We start from the raw sequence: 23,462 nt of genomic DNA on the forward strand, positions 1-23,462 counted from the left end.
AGAAAACATGTCTTGCAAAGACAATGATTCGCAGATTTCATTCAATAATTATAGCATTGAGATAATGATCATCAATGCCAATCGCAACATTATTAAACCAATACTGCATGATAATAGAACATATTACTTATTTGATGTGATAAATATGTACTTTTTATCAGCATAAACTTGCAGTACAATTCGAAAAGTTTGTAAATTTTAAAAGGTGAATTTACAATATTTTAATCAGAAGCAGAGACAGAATTTATGTAAAGCTGGTGTTTTTCTTAAAACAGTACATGCTGGCTCATTACATGAACAATTTTTGAATCAACCAGGTGTCATCAATCTGAAATCATTCTCACATTCGAAATGATTGAAGAAATGGTGCAAGTTACTGTCCTAAGAAAAAAGTTTATTCTGTCAACTCAAACTGACTAAAGAGCTTCAAGTTCTCCAAGCCCTTGGTCTTGATAACCTTGATTATACAATTCTACTAATACAGAAGTTTCTCCAACAGTATTTTAACTAAATATCTCTACATATGAAGACAGAAAATCTGTCCTTGTCAATACTTTATAGGCATTCAAAACAAAAAGACGTGGAAAATATGATGACAGTATTATCGTCCTCAATAATGACTATAACAAAAGTTAACAATATTGGTTAATTGGCTTGATTGCCTAATAATCATTCCTCCATGGTGAAATTTTGTCCCATTGCAAATTATCTGGGGATCATCAATGTTTTGAGAAAATTCATAGATTTGTAAAGCATAAACTTTGAGAAGGCATACAAACAGGCAAAGTGGATATTGTTTTCTTTTTTTGAGAAACCTTAGAGATCAGTCAATCAATTAAAGAATTTAAGTCGCCTACGCAACTAGTGTTTACCGACTGGTTAAGTCTCGAAGGTCGAGATTTTCAATTTATCTGGACTGTAGGAATGGAGCCACTACAGTCCCGCTTTTATGTGCGAATGTCGCACTTTTTAATTCATGAATATGTCCGGCAGAGGAAAGGAGGCAAGGGGCCCTCGCGACGCGAAACGCCACAGGAATGCTGTACGCTCAGAAACGGCAAAGTGCGTAAGATCAAATCAAGTCCAGTTGTACTATTAAACAGAAATCTATTCAAATGGTGTGTAAGCCACATGTGTAATTTTCCTAATCATTTGCGTTGTGTAATTTCATTACTATTTTTAATTAAATTTGGAATCTGGTGTACATGGTGTACTTTTGATTTTCCGAAATGTTGTCAATCAGCTGTGTTTACTTTCGGTTTTCACTTTTGATGGTGGTATACAAAGGATCGAGTTAGGGTTGTGGGGATAGAGCTTTTATCGAAAGAGGTCTTCAATAGCCAAAGGAAGAACCTCATATAAATTGGCATTTTGAAAGTCGGTGTCCATTTTCTTCTTTACTCCTTCGTCATTCTGTGTTACCCTCTGTCTTTCTTCTTCGACTTGTTGTAGTGTTTTGCTAGAGTCTGCTGCTCTGCTTCGACTCAACTTCCATTGCCTTAGATCTTATTGTTTGCGACTGGTCTTTTATCGCCACGATTCTTTGTTTAATAGCTATATTAAATTAGGAAGGTATATTGTGGCCCTTTTTGCTGTATAAATTAATATGTTTGGTCTGAGTATCAGTGTTGGATTTACATGTGTTAATAATTGGGGATTGTGTAGTTGTTGTTTATTTAGTTCCTCTTGGGGGGGGGGGGAGCTGATGACTGGGTTTAGGTCACCTTATAGTCTTAAGATGGTTGGGGACTAAGAATATTTTGTGTTTATTTATATCTTACCACTCTTGTTATCATGTGTATCTGGGCCTGATGGCAGGGGTTTGCCACCTTTATAATATGTATACATAGTTATGGGAATATATGTGTTGTTTTTCTCAGACCATGACGGTTAGTATTGTCTTAGCTGCATGCCTACATGCGGAGAATAAACACAGACACACAACAACAACAACAACAACCACTGGCGTGCGCTTCACCTAGCATTCTTACCTTAATGTTTAAACCCTTCTATTAATTGTTATTATAATTACTTGTGGTTGTATTTATATGTTGCCATGTTTGTTAATTTGTTTGTGGTACCTTCATATCTTCATGTATGTGATATCGATGTCTTTGTTGCGTACCTTGTCCAAAAATTCAGGGTGTGTTGTAGGGGAATTAATTTTCTTTGGTAATCTTGGAAACCGACTCGTTGATTATGGTATCTGGAACAGGTGTTGAATACGTGATCTAGTGTTTCTGCAGCAGGGCAATGTGGACAGTTAGTAGCTTGGTTCAATTCCTTCCTGAGATGTTTCCCAAAGCTGTTTCGGAGTGTTTTTCCTGTTTTGATCCTATTGTTTAATTCGGATGTCCACGATGTCCAGGATTTTAGGTGTCTTGATTACCCTTGTGGCCTCTTTGTAGTTGGTATAAATGTCTGCCCTTGTTGGTGTTGTCCCAGAGCTGCTGCCATTTCTTGTTCATTTTGCTTCTTATCTGGCTATATATCTCATACACACTGTAGTTAAGTGTTTCTGTTGCATTGTTCCGGAGATTGTATTTTGCCCTTCGGTCAGCTTTATCGTTGCCAGTCAGATTGATGTGAGAAGGTACCCATATGAATTCGATGGCTTGTTGTTTATCTTTGATCTCCCTGATGGATACCATAATGTCTTCTAGCATATTTGCTCTACTTTTTGACGTACCAGTCTCTAAGGATTTGAATGCGCTTAGAGAGTCTGTTACAATGACGTACTGGCTGTGGTTTTGGGTCTTAATCCATTTGAGGGCTTCATTTATTGCCCAGAATTCTGCTGTGTAGATAGAGCAGCCATCCGGGAGTCATGCACCAAATTCAACTTGTTGTTGCGGCACCACTATTGCAGCAGCAGTTCTGTTTAGTTCTTTCGATTTAGATCCGTCTGTGAAGATTTTAAGAAAACCAGAGTAAGTTTCTTCGATGATTTTCTGGATTTCTGTTAGTATTTTTGGTGGGTTTTGTAGTTTGGATCCTAAGTTCTGGTCCGACAGGTTTATTTTGGGCGTGCAGTTTTTGCAAGGGGTATGATCTTTGAGTTTGTATTGTTCTGCTTGAATTCCGCATCGTTGAATTTCATCACAGATTGTGTGTAATTTCTTACCCGCTGGGTGATTTAGAGCTCGTTTTTGCCTGAAAGGAATGTTGCACTTTTTAATCATCATTTTGCTTGGGTTGGTGTCTTGATGTATTGAGTTTCTGGTAGCATATCTCAATATGTGCTCTTCTCGTCTGAGGTGCAGCGGTAGATTTCCCGTCAATAATCGTAGCTCCTCGAGTGAGATGTTAGGTCGAGTTCCCGTACATAGTCTAAGTTCTTTATATTGTATGCTGTCCAGTTTCTTAAGCAGGTTCCTTGTTTGCCGAGGCATACACCTGGCAACAGTAGTCCAGTTTAGCCCTGATTAATGATTTGTAGAGCACGAGCATAGTTTGTTGGTCAGCTCCCCACGTTGTCCCCTTGATATTTTTTAGGAAGTTGATGTCTTGTTGGCATTTTTTTTTATTAGGGTTGTTATGTGCGTTTTCCAATTAAGTGTTTCGTTAAGCTTAGAGATATTGAAAATAAATCAGCAAGCATAGCTATTTCTGATAGTCTAGTGAATATAAAGTTGCGAACTTACAGAGGAAAAAACAAACGAAATGCTTCCAAATCCAAAAGAGAGACAGTTCGATTGTCTTCATAGAAAATATTATTATTATTTGCCTTCCAAACTAACTTTTTAATGACATTTTTCTGCTTTAATCATTTTATTTGTATTAGAAACGTTTGAAAATATTATTTTATAGTTATTGTTATATGGGTATGAGATGTGGAGTTGTAGTCATAATTTTATTATTGAGCATGTAAGGTTGATTTTTGTTCCAAAAATGTATTTTAATAAAGCAAAGTACTCCACTCTATATGTTGCATGAAAGACCGGAAGGTGTTTGGCGAGTATTTGAATCACAATTAGAGCTGATACATTTGAGAGGTTGTTTCTGAAACAAAATGAGTAAAATTTCAAAACTCAGATAGCAAACTGCCATGTTTACTCAAGAAGGACATATATTGAACGAGATTGAATGCCATGATCTCAAACGTGGTTTCTCTAGAGTGGTCTTCATTCTGTGTATCTAACATATTTGGAGCACCCATGAAGATGTTATTTTAAGAAAAAAATATTCCTTCTTATTAGCCTTTCTCTCCTAGCGGCTTTTTCTTCTGTTTTGAATCAGATGGGCTTACATTAGCCATCAGTCGCCGCATTCTTACACATTCTGATTAGTACATGTTGTCATCAGGATCACACAAGTGATTTAGATGATCGTGAATAAAGTCAAAGAGTCGACGCTAGCAATGGCTAATTTGAGTAAGATAAAGATAAATGCGATTTAACCAATCAAACATATCATAATGTTTATTTTTTAGTATCTGGTGCTCTAATAGATCGAGCTTTATATTAGATGGTTGCATTTAAAGTTCCTCTGGATCGTACATAATCTAACGTCAAGCTCCTATGTCTAAATATATTGGATGAAATGAGTCAAGACAGCAATATAATTAAACAATACAGTCGCAAACAAGAATTTCACTTCTAACGACCCAACTTGATTTTAACCACATTCAGGCAAACGGGTAGGTGACAATTTTGAACGTATCATCAACATCATCCTTATTATCATCATCTAAAACAGGACAGACAAAATGGAGAATGGTTCAGACCCCCGTTTAATCCAGAGGCACTTTTATATTGTAGACTCTAGGGTAGGCCCTGTTTTCTGCTAGTGTAACACCTGTCGTTTACTGATTTGGATGTTATGTACATCGAAAAGGTATACTGGACATATCTGTTTAAGATGCTGAACTCTCGTGTGCTGTTTTGCGTTATGAGGGCTTGTCAGTCCCTTGCTTTTAACATACTTCGTTATTTTTTTGTCACTGTACAAACGCCCGAACTGTAACACCGAAAATATCCTGCAACATTTAAACTTTTGTATTACGTCAGAGGAAAACAGGGTCAATTTTTATAATGATCACCGTGATACTGCTTGATCGACTGAATATTCCAAAGATGAGACCTAGTTGTTTACAGACACAACACAAGTAGCACCCTTCCAAAAAGCTCGCGGATTGTAGGATATTGTGGATAATGTCAGCTCTGAAGCTACGCTTGTCTTATCCATGTTTGTTATCTTACTTTACCTCCAATGAGTTGAATAGGCTCACCGAGTGGCGCGCTAGCGACCATGATAGGCTTCAAGTCCAAGAGCAATTTGCCCTTGACGCCTACTTTGATGATCTATCTAACGAATATTTCTTCCATGTGTAGTACTGATCGCATTTAAGTTATATATTCATATTAATATATTGATGCGCATGATTATCACTTGATGTTTGCCGCTAATATGCAGGTTTAACAATTCGTTTCCAGGCTTGGGTCCATTGCTATAATCAATTCATATATCCAGTCGTTATTCAACCGCGCAATAATTGTATTCGGGGATCTGCTTTTTACCAGTGTATATGATCCATATTGTCCCCGGTAGTTTCGTTTAACGCGATAGAAATATCACCGCCTGCGACTTTAGACCTGGAAGGTCTGACAATCATAAACTTCCTTGCTCCATATCGGACAAAAGTTTCAGCGATAGCTGCCCTACCATAACGTGTTTGAACCCGCGTTGGATTTGCAATACGAGTTTTCAAGAGGCATCGCACATGGTATGAAGGCATGTTTGAGTTATATAAAAAGCGATATTTAACATGACAAAGAAAATGCCAAACACTGTTATTCCGTTGATCATTGGCCTAGCTGGATCAACTGTTTTTAATCTGATCATGAAAATTGTTAACTTGAGGTCGGTTATATGTGATTGTACCATCCGCAGACAATAAACAGTGTTATGATGTACTCAAGGATTTCACGGAAACAACTACGTTGTCGAAGATGCGTTCGTCATCCACTATTGAGTTTTTTTTAATGGTGATCTTAATCCCGGTATGAATAATCTTGTAGTGTATGACTATGCGATACTTGAACACAAAAACATCTCAGCTAGAATATGTTTCGGAGGCCGACACAAAGACACAGAAGTAATCAATGTGACACGCGTGCTTAAAGTGATCCTAGATAACTGTCACATGTTAATGAAATTTCGTGTCAGTAATGCATATGGTCTCGCAAACGTTCATTGGAATTGGTGTAATGCTTATCATTCGTTGTTTGAGTTTCATAATGTGTTTGCGCGGGTCACCCATGACCCATATGGTTATCCATGTTTGTCTTGACCGGAACTTTCCAAACATATTAAGCCAGCTTGAACGTCAGTCGTATGACAACAAAATTTATCCATCACGATAATATTTACGACACCAAAACCTGCCAGAGTACCATATCATATTGTATGGGGACGATACCATAAGTGTGCCCTCGAACGCCTGAAATGTATCCTCTGTGCTTTAGCACGCGCAAACGTATCAAAGATATGTTACAGTCACGAACGAATGCACGGGAAGATCTCACAAAGGACTTCAAACAAGCGTTTACACTGCTACTTAAAAACAAAAGAGACTGCAGCCAAGACAGCGGAAACAAGCGAAGCAGGTAGCGGTAACCACCACAGCGATTATGAGAACACAACAACGTCCTGGTCCGATCAGGAGTGCGCTAGGACAATTAGCAGAAACGCAAACACAGAGGAACTGCAGGAAGAAGTTTGAGGAGGAGGAAACACCAAAAAATGGAAAAGGTCTCGGTGGTCGTGGACTCAAAGGTTCAACAAGTTTAAAATGAGTGTCTGTGGACCAACAACAGGTAGGTGAACTCGTGGAATCGGTTGGAAACAGTCATGAGGTCGGTTGCCGAGGACAAAATATGCATCAGTGACAATAGCTCGACTGAATTTTCGTAGGTCGGTGGCCCCACCTGGAATATTATTGAAATGAACGACATGGACTCAATCAATGAAGAGATTACACGGATGATTTCGTTGGTGACTAACAAATACTCTAACTCTAAATACACAAACACGTGTACATATATGACTTGCCATCTCGATCAAATTTATCACGACAACGTATAGGACCAACTCGAATACACCCAGACTTTGTACGTTGCTATGCATTTACATCAAATGTCTTGGAGTGTTGGTAAATTTACTTAATAATTTTTCCTTCATTGCTTTCAGTAATAGTTTCTGACAATTGTTTCCACTGCTTGTATTGGTTTACTGCGTCGATGTTGCAAATTTCATATAATCAATGAAGATTTGTCTGTTCGGATTCCATTCTTATATTAATTCCCCAAAACATTTGTTTAATTTATTTACTCTTGGATATCTTCATCATTATTGCTGAAATAATCGCTAAAAGCACCAGAATAACAATCCTGACTTGTTTCAGATGTAGCGGGTAATTTACTCAACTTTAGGGACTCCATTTCTTTTTGCGCAATATAATATAAGTTATTTTAATTTTTCTGTTCATAAATTTAGCCTAGTTTTCTCCGTTCCAGTTCTAAGATCATTTTTAAGTTGATCAGTTTATAAGTGTTTCCGTTTATGTCTCTGAAACGCATATAACACCTTCTGAGCCTCTTTGATAAATTTGTATGATGTTTTCAAAGTAAACGGTGATTTATATACAGGCCGTGGCAAGTCTTTAATATCAAATATATTTTTGCCAGCAAACTATTTTGAAATATGTTACCGCTATAAAACATATTTCCACACTGTATAATTATACTGTTATGGGGAAATCTAGGTCTCACTCAGCAGTAGAAAATAAAGAACTGGTTTATGTTGTTGCCTGTAGCAGAGGTATTAAATGTGATGTGATGTGATGTGATGTGATTTTGATTTTTAACGTAGCTTTAACAAGTTTTCAGTCATATCGCTACGATGTCTGCAATGTGGCAGTTTATAATGATGTCTAGCACTGGGGCATCATGCCGCAGACATGTAGTATGATGTCCCACCCAGTCACATTAGCCTGACACCAGGGGCAGAGGTATTAAAGAAAATTAATAATGTATATACAGTGGAATCAGATCCAACATTTGACATGGACGCACCTCTGTTGGTGGATTGAATAGAAGGAGATTTTCATTACTGTCTGTATCCGGCCAGAGACCCTAATCAATTAAAAGTAGAATTACAAGGCAGGCCACATCTTGGTTCTTCCTTCTATGTGAGGCATTATTGGAAAATGAAGGAAGTCGTATTCAGGATGGAGGTACCGATTAATCAATGCCACAGTTGGAGTTTTCAACAACGGAATCATGGCATTATTTAACAGTGCACGTTATTCCATCGATGGAAAGGAAATTTAATAAATTATTGACAACGTTGACGTAGCCACAACGATTATTGGGATTGCCAAATACAGTGATGACAACACGATAACAGCTAGTACAACTATAATGTTTATCAAGAATATAGCTCATAATGCGTATTCTCAACATATTCATAGAGTAGGTAGGTCTATATAAAAAAAAATAATTAAAAAACGCCTTCGATTACCAGGAACAAATCGCCGAATACTACCGGAAAGATATTTTCGATTACCCGGTACAGCACGCAGAAGTCCATGCCTCCACTGAATAGTCTTGATTTACTCGCGATGGCAAAATCAGTTAAACATTTTCTTGATGTCATTATGCCAAATGAACTTACACCGATAGTGTCACATACACGTGTAGATAAGGAATTTTACACAGTTGCATTATTACCGTCATTAGCTGCCTGAGATGTTATTCATTTCAAAACGCTCAACATTTATTACGATGGGTATTTAACCGTCTTTGGTGTCTGTGTTTAAGACTAGTTATATCGTGGTGGTGAGGTTGCAGAATCTTCCTGGCAGCGAATGCTAACGTAGGTAACAAGTTCTTTCCGTTTCTCGATGTAGATCTACTTCAGAGTGGTATTACCAAACTCTCGCATGAACTGGCATATAAGTTTGTTAAGGTTCACATACAACTTGGTCTTTGAAACCACCCTGATGTACTACTAGCACTCGAGGTCAGTTTGGAATCATTACAACTACAAACGTCATAAAGTTCAATACATCACCTGATGTCAAAACACTCTGGGATTGTTTCTATAACGGCTAAGTGATATTCATCAATGTATCCACCATTGTTAAGTTCATTAGCGACTTTTCTTTACACCGACGTTGACTAAATTGAGACAAAAAGATCTCGAATGTTATTTAACAAGGATGCACTTGTTCGGAAAACAGCTGTTTGGAAAAGACGATCATTAAATGCAAACTGTAAATGAAACGGATCCTAGACCCTAGAACGCAGAATCGCCGGAAATTTAACTATTACTCAAGATATTTCACATGATTGTATGACAGTTGCACGAGTAAAAGAGGGAAACTGGTTAGAAGTGTGTATGCGTATTGCACCTGGACTTGATGAGTCCGAACAGGGTTTGCATTTTTATTAACAGAAAAACTATAATAAATCCTCAATGATACCGACGTGGAAAAAAATAATTAAAGCGGAGCAGCAGCTCCGAAATGAAATCACCAAGAGAACCACGATGATCGCAAAATACAAAAGCTTGTGTTTGGTCGTAGATGTTATTTGTGGGTTTGCCATAGAAACAATTGTTGGTCATGGTGTGGCTGGATTCGCAATCACGACAACCATCATAGGTATACTAATCGGATTTACTGACGGGGCTCTATTGATAGTAACCGTTTTCTCTGGTGGTTCAAGCAAATTAATTGCGATACGGTTACATTACATACGTGTCTATTCAGAACTGCTTGCGACGGCACAGAATAGTGTCAACACGATTAGTACACTCTGTTCAGTTGTTATCGAGGATAAAACAATTAGCATGGCCGAATTCGAAATGGTTTTGACGGAAATGGAAAATCAATGACAACTCCGAGCACAAATAAGAAATCGTGCGGTTGCGGATTTACAAACAAGAAAAGTAGAGTTAAAATGCAAAAACAAATACTATTTTAAAAAATAATTTGTCATAAGGGTTTTTGCCACTTACTGATGTGTGTGGCTCTAGCTGCTTGCTTAGAACACTTCACCTTCATTGATTGTTAATACTAATGAGCAGCAGATTGCACAACGTGTGTGATTTCATCGCTAAAGAAGTAAAGGTCGTTGTGGATAAAGGCTGCGACCTAAACACTTAAAATTAGAAGCACACAGGCAAACCCTCGATAATGACACTAGTTAAACATCATCCAAATAAATCATATATATTTCAAACTAATGAATAATGCTACTGAAATTCTAGGCATGAAGCTTAGTTTGGTAGATGATAGGACAAAATAATTGAATGACCAGGATATATAGCCTCTAGGCTCCATAGCTTGGTTTGGTTTAATCCTGATCGACAGCAACAAGACAAATTGAGTCTACTGTCATATTTCAAGTGTTACTGCCCTTGACAAGTGTTCTTTATGAATAAGAACAGAAGTAGTGTTAGCATAATATATTCTTTCCGGTATGACGATTTACTTGACAGAAATAAAGAACCACAGACTCGTAATTAAAGTTAGCATACAAACAAAAGGTAATTCAGAGAATTACAAACTAGCGTCAGATCCAGCTATGTTTAAAATATTTAACTTTACCAGAACTCTGATCGAAAATGAGTTTTAAGATCGAGACATTTCTAGGCAAGCTTTACCAACACGAAACAATGTCCTGTATCCTCCTCCTTTTCACGACTTTCACAATATGTTGTTACAACGGTTTTATACCTTTCAAAATTTACAAGCGATTTATATTGAGTTATGTCGATCTTCAAGTAATTAATGGCATATTTTTAGCCAGATGCTTGTAATATATAGCTATCATGGAAACGTGACAGAAAACAATAAACGGTATAGTGTTAGTCCTACAATGTACGACATTGCACATGTTGTTTTTGTTTTAGTTATATGCCTTATTTCCCAAATAACGGCCTTGTATAGAGTGTTTTGATGTCCACTGACATCGAAATGAGTAGTTATTGGTTGCCAGTTGTGTGTAATCTTCCTGAAAATTTAACTTTCGTTACACATTAGTCAACATCAGAACACTCTACACAGCGACTTAGTTAGGCAGTAAGACCCATCACCCCCCAGAACAAAAATATCGGTTGATGCGTTTTATGTTGTAGGACCAGTTATAGTGTATGTCGGAAGAAGGTCATAAATGTAATCTGAGTCTCCTCTGACCATTCCGACCATTTTTTTGATATTTTGACATGTCCAAATATAAAAATATGATGTGGTGAGGTAAGAGGAAACTTGGATTAATCAGTACATACCCATATATAAACACACATAAGTTAAAATGTACCCAGGTCAAAATGTACCCAGTTCAAAACGTACCGGAGTCAATGCTTAACCAGGTCAATAGGTACTTAATTTAAAGCAAGTCACAACATGTGGAGGTTAGGAAATCTATTGTTTTAGTTTTATATGTTGAAAGTTTCATATATCAGTTGATATTACTGCTGTTAGTTGTAAGTAGGCATGGCTGGTTTCAGGTTTCCTGTGGGTCCCGGGATCATGGAAAAGTTTTGGAATTTAAAAAAATTCAGGGGCCTTGAAAAGTCATACAGTTTTACTAAACCAAACAAAGTTTTGGCAGCTCTGTTGGCCTAGTGGTTAAAGTATCTGCCTCAGATACAGGAGGTCATGGGTTTGAATCCTGGACGAGTCATACCAAAGACTTCAAAATGGTACTAACAACTGCCTTGTTAAGCACTCAGCATTAAGAGGTTAGTGTTAGGACTGGTCAGCCTGGTGTTGGGATATTGTGACTGGGTGGGACATGATGCTACACATCTGCAGCATGATGCCCCACTGCTAGACATCAGTATAAACTGCCACACTGCAGACATCTTAGCGATATGACTGAATATTTTTCAAAGCTATATTAAAAATCCAAATTACACACACACACACACACAAAGTTTGAAAAAGTCATGGAAGTACTCACAGTGGAGTTAAAAAAATTTGATTATTGCTAATTATATAGAGCACCATGTACTGATTCAGAGAACTTGTTTTGAACATGGCACAGTTACGATCAATAAAACGGTCCTTGAATTTTGTGAAAGAACACTGGAAAAGTAATTTGTTTCTGTTAAGTCTGTGGGAACCCTGTGATTTTAGATTGATTTTCTTTGATTATTGTTGAAAATATATCTTTAGTAATGTAACTACATTGTGGCCTTTGAAGTTTGAAGTTTCCTTTGATATCATCAGCCCTTTAGATTTGGAAAAACTTAACACTATTACCTAAGAGCTTAAATTTGCAAATCAAAATCCATCTGTTAGGGATGGAAAATAAATAAGCCAAATTAGATATTACTTTTTGAATTTGATTGGCTTATGAAAAGCAAATTCAAAACAGAACTTTAATTGCATCAAACAAAAAAGTGTTTATTTAGCAAAACACAGAATATAACACAAATACAAGTTATTTGGATTTGTACAAAAATGAAACAATATACTTTCTAGTAAACACCCAAGGATAAAGAACATTGATGGATACTTTTGTTTGGGGTGAGCAACATTTAATGGAATATTTTCAAATTTATTAAAATCCAAATAAATATAGATACAAGCATTGTGTAATGAATACCTAAATAAAACAGATAAACACAGTGTGTACCATACATGTATATCTGGATGTTTACAATGGCATGACAGTGTAACAAATTTTAATTTACATTTTTGTGTGCATACTAAAACAGAAATTCCAATAATATTAACTGATTTATAAAATTATTAATATGGCCTATTTATAGCAGGACTCCTACTCTGCATGATGAATTTAATTTTTAGGGGAAAAATGTTGACTTATGGATGATCATATATGGTAGCTAAATTTAGAAAAGTTTCTACACTTAAGTGTGCCAATCAAGACAATATTGGTCAAAATCCATGCACAAATTGTATTTCACAAAATTAATCTGCAGTAACAAATTATTAAAAGTAAACACAAAAGTAACATCCTAATTTCTTGTTTTAATCTCTATTCCTTTTGCTTATTTTTCTTTGAAAAAAGTAAATTTTTGGCATCGTATATGTTAAACTGGATAATGATTGTGCTCTTCCCCCATGCAAATATGACTTGGTGACTATGACAATAACTGTTCATGAACAAAAAAATGCTGAACAATCTGACAACGTAGAAAGTGCCACAAATTAAAATGGATTTAGGTGGGATCTTGCAAGTGTGCCAGCATATATTTTCAGTTCACTTGTCATTTAGCACTAAATCAATGAATGTAAAATATCATTAGATTACCATGCAAACAACTGCAAGAGCACCTATTGTAAGACAGTTATCAGCTAGTATGCTTTTTTGTACTGTAATTAGCATCTTGCAGTGATCACAGCAATGGATGTGGTGAAGGCTATTGGCAACATCGTGTAATTGCTGCCCATGATCAAAATTTGCCAGAAGTTAACTTGGATTTAGCTAAATTATTGCAGGTGTTTAATAATATTTTCAAGTTCATTTTGTTGCTAAGTTCTGATCTGATTGATGTAGAAGTTTAATTTTTCAGGAATAAGTGGATTTTAATAAAGCTAAATATTTTATATTACTCCTTAAATTTGCTAGTATTTAACTGAGGGAGATACAGAGGAAATTAGCACTGATGATTCAAGGTGATCACCTGCATAAGTCAGAAGGCCAAAGCCATATTGGATGAAATTATCACAGCTTACTTAATGCCTTTGATGATATACATTGCTTTTATTAATTTGATGGATGAACTAAAAATAAAATTACATTATATTTTAGATTGTAGTAAACCACAGAAGTCAGTTACAATCTGGTATGTAATGTTTGACTTTTTAGTCAGATTTGACTTGGATAGGTTTTAGCATTCACAAGTGCATTTTGACTTCAGTACATGTTGAATTGGGTAAATTTTAGTCAAGGTACTTTTTGACTAAGTACATTTCGACTCTGTATCAAGTCATTGTCATGTAGGTGCATTTATTCAAATTATATATTAAACACTGTCCTAAAAGTTAATACTGATATAGTTTGAAGTCTATTCAGTCATGATTACTGAATGCTCTGTACCTTAGCTGTCATCAAATAACTTTCAGATGAATTTTTTTTTATCTCTGTTGTCAGTGTTGGCCAGGTACTAAATTGGCTCAAGAAAAGTGCTCATTGGATCTGATCATCACATTATAGGGTAGTTTTTTATTGTGACATCACTGTGTGACATTCAGTCTAGTTTTAATGGATCACACCTTTAAGTTGACCGTGTCAAAAAAATGTCCAAATATTTTAACATTGAGTTTTGTCATGTGTTTATCTGTGCATGTAAATAATGACCTTCCAAATGTATCTGGATGTATGAGGATCCAAATACATGTAAACTGAATAAACAATGTTTAAAGGTACATGTATGTGTAATCAAATTCTAACAAACTATACCAGTTACTGAAATAGTCATTAGTGAATGAATACATGACTTATATGACTCTTACTATACATGCACTAATTTTCATTATTTTAAATACCTTAATTATTAATTTTTTTTAAAATAAAAGGTATTTAGTTTAATTACATGAATCAGAACATTCATGCTTAATGAAAATAGTTTATCTTCATTAAATAGAAATGATCATAACAGATAATTATTCTGTTTGAATTAGCATGAATATGGCACTTAAAAATATATGATATGTTCATATTTAAAGCCTGATACTTTACTGAATTATGTGATTTTCTTTTTATTTCATTTAATATGCATTTCATACTTGCATTTACATAAATGATTGGATGATGCAGTGGAACTTAGCATTTTCAATATAGACTTTGTCTTTTTTTTTGTATACATTTGAGGTAGTAAGAAAATGGGTGACAATCAATGCTGTTGCCAGGACTTCAGTACCACTCTTGTTTATTCTGTTTGTCTACCTGTACATGTAAAAAGTTTAGAAAAGAAAATTGCAGTTTTTTGTTGACATTTTCAGCCATACTAGGCTACAGGCATGTGAGTGTTATTCATTATGATTGTCAACTGACACATCACGGGTAGCAAGCTACAGGCTTGCATTTAATGTGCATGTGAGTAGTATTCATTATGATTGTCAATTGACACATCATGGGTAGCAAGCTACAGGCTTGCATTTAATGTGCATGTGAGTAGTATTCATTATGATTGTCAACTGACATGTGGGTAGCAAGCTACTGGCTTGCATTTAATGTGCATGTGAGTGGTATTCATTATGATTGTCAACTGACACATCATGGGTAGCAAGCTACAGGCTTGCATTTAATGTGCATGTGAGTAGTATTCATTATGATTGTCAACTGACATGTGGGTAGCAAGCTACAGGCTTGCATTTAATGTGCATGTGAGTGGTATTCATTATGATTGTCAACTGACACATCATGGGTAGCAAGCTACAGACTTGCATTTAATGTGCATGTGAGTAGTATTCATTATGATTGTCAACTGACACATCATGGGTAGCAAGCTACAGGCTTGCATTTAATGTGTGTGACATTTGGATGCATTTGGGTGGGGTTCTTCCAATATATTTTAATTAAATTATGATGAAAGTTCCACCCTGGCTTGTGAGGTTAGAAAGTTAAATTAGTGACGAGGTAGATTTACAGCTCTGAGCCCCCAGTCAGCAATGCCGATGGCTAAATTATAGAGAACACGAAGATGAAATTCAATCAATAACAATTTAATAAATTCGATAATTTAAAACGATAACTTTCAATCACCCATCTTTCCCTCGACCAAGTGACAGCCTAATTCATCCCGTGATTTACAGTGTGAGTTCGATTTTCCCCCGTCCTTGCATCTACTTATCTCTTTCTTTCCCGCTAATTCCTTCCTTCTTTCTGTTCCTCTAACACCTCCTTCTACTCTGTTTCCCTCTCTACTATCTCCTCCTCCAATTTCGCTCCCAGACTTCAACTCTCCTGACTTCTCTCCTTTCTTCTCCTTTCCTCCGTCTCTCTATCTGAGACTACGGGACCAAACTGTAACTGGTCTGTCCCTCAAAGCTTCCTGTGAAAAACCACAAGGCATTAACATCTGCTTTATCGAATCTCACCTCACACTAGATCAACAATTAATCATCAGATAAGGCTATCACGGTTTCTGTCACGCATGCGTACACATCGAAGTTCCCACACACTTCTTGCAGGGTAAACAATGGCATAATAACATGGTATCAGTGAATTGTCATACAGACATCAATACATTGCGTCACATCAGTATATACACATATATATTTAATCTCATTGTGCTACAATCTGACAACAATCAGACGCATGTCTGTACATTACACAAATATTCAACAATGGCAAAATCTATAATCACATGAACACGTGTTAGTCTACTATAAAATACCCACATAGTGAATTACAATATTAACTCTTACGACGGCTAGCAAGCTATATAATTCTTTACAAATATCAACTCATGCAAACATATTAACAAAACAAAGTAATTCTTCGTACTATGATTCTAGTAATAATAAAGTATACATACGACCTATGATTAAAATGCAGTCACATTCCGCAAAGACCGAACAAATAGCTCACTGACCTTATTTGAAGCTGTCTGTACTTAGAATTTCCTGTTCTAAGATTTTCCTGCCAATAACGAATGGCTATTCGGAGTTATGCTAACCTCCTCTGGGTAATTTCTCTTAGCGAACTAATTCTTGCCGGAAGACGCGGAGATATCATTCTACCCAAATCAGGGTCTCCCCCCATCTCGATTCTGATTGGGTGGCGCTGTGACCCAGTCCAATCGTCTTAGCGGCCAGTTCAACCTGTCTGTCTGTCTGCAGGGAAAAGAAGTTAAGACACTCCCACTTCTTCAGGCAACTTCTTTTGATCTGGACAAACATTTCCACAACTAGGTGATAATTGGCTATCGGGCAGCTTCGCAACTCCTAGGTCTGGCTCTCCACTTCTAGCCACGGCAATCTTACGTAATGGATTAGTAGTAGCCTGCGGCAGTGTTTAACATCAAACAGTGGCTTGTCAGAATTACTTTGGTTATACATGTTTCAAACTGGGGCTACTCTGGGTCGGGGTAAACATGACACCATGCATGTGAGTGGTATTCATTATGTTTGTCAACTGACACATCATAGGTACCATATGATTATGCTAAGGGTTACTTGCATGCATGTATGTATATTAAATTTACATGCACAGTGTAAAATAGAATATGAGACTTCAAACCATGGATATGATTGAGTGTGGTTTGTAAATTTGGAAAATACAGTGATTTTTATAGAAGTTTCACACATATGGTATTTAGAACCATTTGAGATAAAGTAAACTTGTTATAACTATGTACAGTGAAACCTTGCTATTACACAATGATCTGGTTCCATATAGGGCCACTGTACTGTGTAACATATAAACTCTGCTATTACACAATGATCTGGTTCCATATAGGGCCACTGTACTGTGTAACATATAAACCCTGCTATTACACAATGATCAGGTTCCATATAGGGCCACTGTACTGTGTAACATATAATAGAAGAAGCACCACAAGTTAGTTACCATATTTTTTTGTCCTATAAATTAATGTGGAGCAGAAATAAAATTTATGAGATTGCAGATTTTCTCATCCTTCATCCCTATACAAAATGATATAGAGTATTATAATATGAAGCCAGATCAATACCTTGGCTTCATCATTTTTGTTAGTAACTTTCAATTTCATGAATATTGATGGTATCGCTGTATGCTATCCTGATTAACTAGAAATTGCAGTCACTGACACTGACATGTTTCTCACCAGTTTTGTTTGGAGAAAGACAGGGAGGTTTCAGGGCCATTATAATCTATATTGTTGTTACTTGATGATTAGGACCTGCCTGGTGTATAAGGGTACTACTATATTCCAGTAAGGGGCCCCGAGTTGCCGAGTGGTCTAAAGCGTTCTCCGTTACGGATCACTGCCATCTCACCTCTGTCTGTGTGGGTTCGAGTCTCGGATTCAGCCAATGTGGGTATGTGAGAAAGCTTGCCAGTAGCTTCTCGTGGGTTGGTGGTCCTTTCCGGGGTTTTCCAGGTTCTTCCTCCACCATTAATACTGGCCGCCATGTATCGTGTGCTGAAAAATGGCGTTAAGCCCCACAACAACAACAACTATATTCCAGTATTAATATACAACTCTGAATAAACAGTTCATTATTGTTTTATTTATAATATCCACTCTCACAAGAATCACATGGCTATACAGTGCTATTTACATGCTATTTAAATATGCCTTGAGCGTACAGGTTATTTCGCTTGACACCTGTTTGAGGGCAAGATTCCACTGACAAGATCAAATTATTGAGGCTACCAATATTAAAATGAGAAAGGTAACAGAAAAGTCACAAAAAGAATAAATAAAATGTTTAAACAATTACTTTTTTAATATAACTGTAAAATCGCTCATGTAATATTCATTATTTATGTCCAGTGAAGAGAGAGCATAATTTCTTGTGGGTTTTAGTTCAGTTGAGACCATAATATATCTGGTAATTGATGTGAATTAAAGATAGAGAACAAAGTGGGTACCAACATGGCCTAATTTACCCAAAGGCAATAACAGGGTTTGAACCGCTAACTGGCTTGGATTGTTGTCAGGACTGCTCAGGTGGCCTAAATGGTTAGAGCGTCCACCTCAGAAGCTGGAGGTTCAGGGTCTGAACCTTATCTGAGTCTTGCCAAAGACTTGTAAAAATAGTATTAGCAGCAGCCCAACTTGGCAATCAGCATTAAGAGGTTAATGTTAGGTTAGCCTTGTGTCAGGATAATGTGACTGTGGGGGACATGATGCCATGCTCCTTCTGTGCTAAGCATCACTATTAACTGCCACACTGCTGACATCGTAGCAGTATGACTAAAATTGTTAAAGCTATGTTCAAAATCCCCAACACACACAGACACACACACACACACACATACACACACACACACACACATTGTTGTTGGAAACAAAAGACCAATTCACCAATTATAATAAGAGAGAGAAGCTGAAAGAACAGCATGTTGAGAATGGATGCAAGTAAAATGTTCACACTACATTTTGTTTGAAGCTGAAATGGATCAGTTATATCAATAAAACTGATTTATTAGTAAATGCTTGTTTTAAATAAAATACGGTTAAATCAAATAACAAATGCATACTGAATAATGATAAAAGTTTTAATGTAAAAGCAGTCATTTTAGTTTATAACATTTTATTGACATGGTATTTGTACAGCTATGTGATCTGTTTTTTTATTTTGCCAGATATGTATCAGAACCCTGGTATTATTATACTGAAAGCAATATCAACGATATAATCCCTGATATAAGTCGATTCAGAGAATAAGACAAAGCCAAGACTTTTAGGTAAAATAGTACTGGCTTTTAGGCTGGAAAATATGGTAGCTAAAGAAAATGGTGTATGCATTTTCTTTATGGTGTATAAATGGAGGGGTGGTATAAGATTGGGCACGAAGTTTGTGCATCAGAGGCATCTCTTTGCATCCATAACAATTAAAGTATCGATCATGTACTCACTGGCCAATCCCATTACATCCATAACAGTTAAAATATCGATCATGTACCCATTGCTCAATCCCATTACATCCATAACGGTTAAAATATCGATCATGTACTCACTGGCGAATCCCATTACATCCATAACGGTTAAAATATCGATCATGTATCCATTGCTCAATCCCATTACATCCATAACGGTTAAAATATCGATCATGTACTCATTGCCCAATCCCATTACATTCATAACAGTTAAAATATCGATCATGTACTCATTGCCCAATCCCATTACATCCATAAAGGTTAAAATATCGATCATGTACTCACTGGCCAATCCCATTACATCCATAACGGTTAAAATATCAATGATGTACTCACTGGCCAATCTCATTACATCCATAACAGTTAAAATATCGATCATGTACTCACTGGCGAATCCCATTACATCCATAACGGTTAAAATATCGATCATGTACTCATTGCCCAATCCCATTACATTCATAACAGTTAAATTATTGATACATGTACTCACTGGCCAATCTTATTACACCCACAACAGTTATTAAGTATCAATACATGTACTTACTGGCCAATATCATTGCATCATTAACAGTTATTCAGTAATAATTTCATAGAAAATATGCAATGTGCAAAGTACTGTGATTGAATATTTGACACAGCTGAAATGAATATTGCAATTAGAAACTTTTTACATCCTTATTCCTATAAATAAAGATATGGTAATAAGATTTTTCTTTAAGAATAGAATACATTTAAGCAGTTTAATAAATGAATCTCTGGTTTCTTTTTATTGGCACTCAGAATTTTAGTACTTCAAGAAATTGTTGAAATTATTGTAAAATTTAAGGAGCCGTGCCTTATAGCTTATTTATTTGTTATATCAAAATTTGTGTTATAACAGAGTTTCACTGTATCATCAATAAAAAGGCATGTCATTACCACATTGGAGTCACTAGGAAATGTGTTATATTACATGCTGGAGGTCTTCATCTCATGGTCCCAGTCACATGACAATATTTCCAGGATTCTATGGTTTCTTTTTATCTTGAAAACCTTTATTGTGGTACAGAAATGAACGATGGTACACTTTTGCTTTCCAGTGAATACATATCACTAATTTATTTTCAAGGTCTTAGTCTTTTTAATGTTATTTTCCCTTTTCTGCTCTTTACCTTTAATTCATATTTATATAGGGCATTTCAACTTTAGTTTTACAGGGCCATGGCAGGCACAGATTACTTACAGAACAGTTGCATATTATTCATGTGATTTGTTTAATGTGTGAGAATATACAGGTAGTTGACAAATTAGACTAATTAAACATGCACATTATTTCTGATGGCATGTGAAAGATACTGACATTCATCAGTGATATGCCAATGTTTATCTTGATATGAGTTTTCCAGATTTGGAATTTACCTTTTACATTTAAAATAGGAACACATTTTTTGAAACTTTACTTAACCTTTTTTTGTTTACATACTGCTGAGGTGAAGGTAGCGTCTTTTTCAGGTAAGGGTAATAACTCCATCCTCCCTGTTGTATCATGTATTTGTGTGAAGCATACATCTCTCACTATGACACATGTATCTAGATAGTACTGCATCTTCCACTAAATTATAATAAAGGACTTGTTTGCTTTCTCATAACATATCATACTAGCACATAAGTCCTGTACCAGGACTTGTGCCTGCTTTAGTCCTTATCCTTGCAAAGCTGCAGTTATCAGAGCCGTAGTGAAAGATGTAGTTATGTGGCCACACAAGTGGAATGTCATGTTCATGTTGTATTTTTATTTCTGGAACATATATATTTGCCTTTGCTTTATGCTCCAATAGCAGCCCATTGTTCTAGTGGTATTCTTCTTAGGTTTTGTTTTATTCATTGATTTAGCATGATGCATGTTCATTTTATAGCTAGGAGTTCAATGAATAGTTGTTGCCTGAACCCGACTGTTACAGTACCTGAAGGGAAAACTTTGTTTTGCAAAGATTTTTTAAAATATATTTCCTGCAAAAACATTGTTTATGAGATAGATTTTGGTTTTTTGACTTACAGCACAGCAACACAAGTAGGCTATTTAGTGCCAGGGCATTTGGAGTAAGGTGGCTTGCTCAGGGACACAATATGGTAGCTTACCACACTGGTCCAGTGGTATCGTTCAGTGACAAGTACGGCATGCTAACCACGGAGCTACCATTCCTTCTCTTGGGAGATCTAGACAGTGATCCTGCCAGTACACGCAGTATAATATTCCCATTATTTTCCTTCATAATAAGGAGAAAGTATAAATCTTGAACAAATTGAAATTTAATAAAATATCCTTAACATTTTTCTTTCAGATAAATTCATGTAAAATAGAATTATAATAAAATGTACTGTCAGATTGAAGATTTATAGCAAACAGTGCTTCAGTGTTTAATTTGATAAAATTAAAAATTCACCTCTGCTTCTGTTCATCCATCCTACTAGTCTGTTAGACCTTGTTATTTCACTTCAGGCTTGAACCATAGTTTTTTATCTTCTGATGAACTTGAATTGTGTACCACAATTATATCACTGTAACCTACATTGCAATTTTTTTAAATAAAATTACTTTGAAATTTGTTTCTTGGTTCAAGTTCCAGTATGTATGTTCTGCCTATAAATAAACACAATCTACACTGGGTAGCATCTTCCTATCAAATTAAAAAATAAACTAATTTACTGTGACCTAGTTTCCATGATTTTATTGAATATTGGTTAAAATCATGTATTTGCACTAATTTCAGTACCTTGTTACCCATTGTCACCAATATGCTCTGTAGGTGCATCTTGGAATCTAGGTTTAGCTTTCACATAAACTAGGTTAATTGATCTCATTTCCATGATTCATTCAGCACTGTATGAAAATCATATTTATTGGTCATTATGGTATGGCACTGCATCTGTCTAGCATTGTGCATTGTGTCCATTGGTGTTCATGGAGGAAGGTCCCCCACTGCCCCAGACTTGTGAAAAATTCCCCCACCCCTCCTTGATTATGGCACCTCTCCACATGGGGAATTCATATGGATGCCCATATGTGTCATGTGTCTGTCTGTCAAGAATTACATGTTAACACCCCGGGGTCCATATTTCTCATCCAGTATCAGTCATACTCTAAATAAGGTTTATAGTATCAAAATCTTGGACGAGTTTGAAATGAGCAAGATCCATGCCTATTGATGATCTTGTGTCAGATTGGTTAACCTTGTTGCTATTCTGGGGACCACATTTCCGATAAAATTTGATTAAACTTGTCATGTGTACTTACATGGTTAAGATCATGAATGACTTAAGTAATGAGTGAGATCCACACATATAATTAGGTGATCTTGAATCTAGCTGGCTGAACTTCTAAGACTTTTAGTTTTCAGAGAAGTTTGATAATGAGCAGGAGTCACACATACTAATTCTGATTGGATGAGCTTGTTACCACTCTGGAAGCCACATTTCTGATTTGATTCTAGTCATACTTAAAATATGGGCTTATACCTGGATGGGTTTGATAATAAGTGAGATCCATGCATACTAATGATGCATTGTTGCATTTGATTGGTAGAACTTGTGATTTGTCACAAGGTCTTATGTCTGATATGATTTAGTTCAAATTTGGAACATATCTTTTTTATATATCTATCGATTTATTTACTGGATAAAGAGCCAGAATTTCAGTGTCATTTCCTAGAAATAGATAGTAGGTATTGGCATTTTCAGATTCCATATCACCATACTCTCAGATGAGGATGGAACTGCTATTTCCTAGAGGTTCCTGGTTACAGCTGAAAAAGCATGAACAGTTACATAGCCTCATTTGAAACAAGCATGAATAGTTAGTTATTCTATAGTCTCAGTTGATACAAGCATGAACAGCATTAGCCTCAGTTG

The 23,462-nt window shown here is 36.1% G+C and overlaps 1 protein-coding gene across 5 annotated transcripts in view; it reads left to right on the forward strand.

The window, feature by feature from the left end:
• Positions 1–10,473: 10,473 nt before the first annotated feature.
• The window catches only part of LOC149796924 (H(+)/Cl(-) exchange transporter 3-like), a 178,279-nt gene continuing 165,290 nt past the window's right edge, over positions 10,474–23,462 (forward strand). For 4 of the 5 annotated variants that reach the window (XM_089961594.1, XM_089961593.1, XM_089961595.1 and 1 more), the window contains exon 1: positions 10,474–10,554. The gene's annotated coding sequence lies outside the window, so the exon portion shown is untranslated. The remainder of the gene's footprint in view (positions 10,555–23,462) is intronic. The other variant, XM_089961596.1, reaches the window with a different exon arrangement.

Source organism: Sinohyriopsis cumingii, chromosome 6 (genome assembly GCF_028554795.1).
Source record: "Sinohyriopsis cumingii isolate HCF-2022 chromosome 6, ASM2855479v2, whole genome shotgun sequence".
NCBI classification, from domain to species: domain Eukaryota; kingdom Metazoa; phylum Mollusca; class Bivalvia; order Unionida; family Unionidae; genus Sinohyriopsis; species Sinohyriopsis cumingii.